The sequence below is a fragment of the Penaeus chinensis genome, chromosome 5, assembly GCF_019202785.1.
Source record: "Penaeus chinensis breed Huanghai No. 1 chromosome 5, ASM1920278v2, whole genome shotgun sequence".
NCBI lineage: Eukaryota > Metazoa > Arthropoda > Malacostraca > Decapoda > Penaeidae > Penaeus > Penaeus chinensis.
Genome location: NC_061823.1, coordinates 20,840,628 through 20,845,627, shown reverse-complemented (window position 1 = coordinate 20,845,627; position 5,000 = coordinate 20,840,628).

Genomic DNA, 5,000 nt, shown 5'->3' with positions numbered 1-5,000 from the left:
ATGAAGCCCCTCTGTGCCCTCCATCAACATCATATGACTTAGTTGCTTGTGGTTCCTACGAGAGGCCGGGGGCTCCTCCTGGCTCCACGTCAGGCCAGCATCCCATTATGTGCTGTTGAAACCAGTGATAGTTTTACAAGTATTGAATATATATATATATATATATATGCCCATTTTGTTAAGGTTTTTGATATCTGTGATTAAATGAAATTGATCTGTGTATTAAAGGTATTTCAAGGATGTAATATAATGGGTATTCTTTAAAATTGGATTTTTATTTTGCTCCTTTTTCCCATCTGTATAAAACTTAATATGACTTTTGTTTCCCTCTCTCTCCGAGTGGAAAAAATGAAAGACAGAGCTAATAGGATTATATATGATGAAAAAATCAAAAAGGATCTTTACAAGAAGAATATATTCAAAAGAGTTACACAATGCATCTACCAATGTTTACCCATGTTACTTTATGGTTTGTAAATTAAGTATAACTGCTTTTCCATACCTGAAATATTACATCTAACTAATTATCTCTGGCATGCTGGACTTTGTTAAACACAATGCTATCCCCTGAAATAAAATATGACAGTTTTGTGCTCAGTATGGAATATTCAGGTCCTAAAAGGAATTTGATAAACAGGATGAAAAGTGAATGCAGCAAATTGCAGTTTTTATTATGATTAAAACAATAACCAATTGCTACCTGGGGTAGCATGTATGTAAATAACATGTTTATTTTCATAATATTCAGTCATAATTATAGAAATAATCATAATCATTAAAACATTAATAATAAACCTAATAATAGTAACATTAATAATGATCATTAAAGTATATATTAACCCAAATCTGACAGGAATGGCATGTACGTAAATACCATACCCACTGTGAGTTAACTTTATTGTTTTTACACATACATGGGTACACTTGTACTAAGTCACCAATGAGCCAATTACAAGTACTGCCTGTCTAGCCTGTTTACCTTTTTCCTTGATTTATGAAAATATTTTATGTTATCTTATATTGTTGTTACTAATATCTATAATCTTGCAGTAATTATAATAAAAGTTACACCATCGATATTCATAGCGTTAGTAAAAAAAAGTTTTTCTCGACAATTCAAGCAAAGGTGAAATCAGGTAAGGTCACATGATCTACCAATTGACTCTTTTGTGGTTAAACACTACAAGAGCCATCTATGTGCAGAGATATTTCACAAAAATAAGAAAATGAGCACAGCATTTTCCTAGCAGCATTGAGTTGATACCTCAAGATTTTTTCTTAAAAAAAAAATCAAGAACAGGGAAAATCAGCTGAGGTCATGTAGGCATACTAATTGACTCCTTGGTGGCTGAGTGCCTCTGGAGCAATCTGTATAATCATATTTCAGAAAACTAACTACAGTGGATTTTACATATCCCAGGGTTAAGGTGGTGTTCTTTTTGACTGATATCCCCCCCCAATCCTTTGCCCGTTGTTGTCGTGGGGGGGCTTAGGAGACGAAGACTGAGACCCAATGATGGGGAACTCCTCAACCTTGGGACTCAGCCATCGACTCAACTAATTTTGCATGGCTTTTTTCCCACTCATACTTTTCGTTTCAGTTTCTCCACCAATCCCTTCTATTATCCACCTCCTAAGGTATGAGAGCCGTGCTGAAAGGATGAAAGGCTGACTTTATATCAGTCCTGAATGGCCTGAGGGAACCATGGGCACGGTATTCCCTTGCCATACCTAGCCCTTACCCCTCAAGGGGACCCTGAGGGGTGGACTATTTTTTTCCCCAACATACTCCAGGCTAGGCCGGGCCATATCTAGAAGGCCCGGGCGAAGCTAGAACTTCGCAAACCAAACCACCACCACTCCAGGCTTATCATAGCCAATAATGAAGACGTAACCCCACTCTTAGGGGCAATGAGGCTTGCCCCTTTATCAAATAGCCCCAATCCCAGCTCTCCTTTGACCACGGCTCCGAACACTGCAACAACTACCCCATCATCAATGCATACTAGTACAGTATCAACCCTAGTCAACAACCAACCCCCAGGAAACATTTCTACTCTCCCTACATGCTCAACTTCAACACCTTTACTCCCACAACCTTCTTCATGAACTACCCCATCTCCCCATATTACTACCTTACAACCTTATTGCCCACCTCCCCATAACACTACCCCCCTCAACACTACTCCCTCCTCCCCACGTCCCCGCACTTCTACTACCCCCATCTCTACAAGAATCCTAAATACTCTATTTAGCCCAGCCAAATGGGACCAATTTTTCGTGATCCCTCCCACAGCTCCCTACTCTAAAAACACCCTCCTCTTCCAGCAATGCCTCCAAAAACAAGTAGGCAAAGTCTCTTTCTGTAGCCGGCCCGACTACACCCGTCTCGTCACAGTAACAACTGAAAACCAAGCTATAGCATTAACAAAACTAACTGATCTATGTGGTAATCCCATCCCTACAGAACCTCATCCAATCCTCAATACTTGCACTGGAACTGTCTCTATCTCCCCAACAGATTGCCCAATCTATGACAAAGAATGGTCAGATTGTGGAGAGGACTTACTCGCCTGTCTCACAGACTATGATGCAACATATGTACAATGCTACTCCATTCCTCCCAGAGGAAATCGTAAGAAATCCATTAACATTGCCAAAATTACTTTCCGTAGACATGACCTTCCCTATAATGTTTACATAGGTGGGGAATGCCTACCTGTCCGACCATATCAACCTCCTCCTCGTCAGTGCCAAAATTGTTGGCGTTTAGGACACCCAGCCAAACACTGTCATTCCACAGCCTGATGCCCGCTATGTGCCCAACCTGGCCATACTCGATCAAATTGCTCTGCACAATCACGCACATGTGCAAACTGTGGCGGCCCCCATAATGTATTTTATAGAGGCTGCCCCACCTACAAATTTGAGTCTGAGGTAGCAACTGTCAGATTCAGACTTGGACTCACTTTACGTGAAGCCAGACAGGAGGCTCGTCGACGAGGTTTTTCTCTTACCCCCTACTCTAGTAATGTCGCTCACTCTGCTATGTGGTAATCCCATCCCTACAGAACCTCATCCAATCCTCAATACTTGCACTGGAACTGTCTCTATCTCCCCAACAGATTGCCCAATCTATGACAAAGAATGGTCAGATTGTGGAGGGGACTTACTCGCCTGTCTCACAGACTATGATGCAACATATGTACAATGCTACTCCATTCCTCCCAACCCCTCTAGCTCGTACACCCTCTCCTAAACCCAACCCCCCTCCATCTAACTTCCCCTCTTCTACCTCCAACCTTCCCCAGTCAAATTCTTTTGCCATCCTAAATCCAGACACTCCAATCTCTACTACAGCCCCACCACCTTCCCCTCTCCCTCCTCGCACTACCCGCAGCAGACAGAATTAAAATTCCACCCCCTCTTCCCCTACCCCACAATCACCTCCACCTTCCTTTGCCCATATTCTTCAGACACCAGACTTCTCTCCCCCCCCCCCCCCCCCCTCACAAGAAAACCTTTATCTCACAAAACTCCCCAACCAACTCCACTACAGAGACTCTTGAAGATATCCAGAACTACATAATCGAGTCCCAAACTAATACTCATCCACCTTCAAATTCTACAACTCCCGCTCCTTCCACACTCAAAGTGACTGCCGATATCCATCCTCCTCCTACTCATATTCTCCCTACACCCAATCCTCCTACCCCATCCCAACAAAACCCATTCCCCCCGACTCCAGCCCCACCTATATTAACCCTCCCACCATCCCCTATATCCCTTTCACTCCCTCCTGATACACACGTGAATCCCTCATGTCACAAGTACCCTCTTCCCCAGACCCTCGACCTCCCGACACCCCTCCTGATACAACATCACCTCCCCAACCTCATTCTTTATCCCACCCTCTAGCACCCTCCCCTTCAAATTCTCCAACACGCACTGCAATTTTTGACAGTAAATCAAGGAAAGTATAACTATCCTTCATTGGAACATTCGCGGTTTCCGAATGTTCCTCTTTCAGTCCCACATATTCTATTGTCATGCCCACGTCCTCCCTACATAAACATCCCAACTTATCAGACATCCTTACAGAATCTCACACTTTCTGCTTTGACAACCTGTTTTCCTTTCTCAAACGCATGTATACCCTTCACTTGATCTAACCCCTTTAAATTACCTCATCTGGCCCTAACCCATTCACTCACCAATTCCTTAACCCAGCTTTAACAACTAATCCCTAACCCAACCACCTTTCACTAACATTAACTATAGTGCTACATGACCTTAGATGTCTAGCACATTTATTTTGTTTTTAACCATTAACCATTAACCATTTACCATTTGACTGATATCCAAATGGCAATCTACAATTTCATAATATGTATATATGTGTGTATGTGTGTGTGTGTGTGGGGGGGAGCTATGTGTGGGTATATATATATATGTGTGTGTGTGTGTGTGTGTGTGTGTGTGTGTGTGTGTGTGTGTGTGTGTGTGTGTGTGTGTGTGTCTATGTGTGTATATATATATACATATTTACTTATATAAATACTGCATATATATACAGTATGTATGTATATATATATATCAATATCCATATACACATATACATATATGCAAATATGTACACACACACACACACACACATAAATAATTATTTATTTATTTATACATTTATTTATGTATTTATGTATTCATACATACATATATATACACATACATGTATACACATGTATATACATGTATATACATATATGTATGTATATATGTGTAAACATGTGCTTATATATACACATGTATATATTTATATATACATATACATACATATACAGATACATACATAGATATATACATATATACATGCATATCAATATACACATACATAAATACACACACACATATATAATTATTTATTTATGTATTGATTTATGTATTCATACATACATATTTATACATGTATTTCTATATACATATATATAGACATACATGTA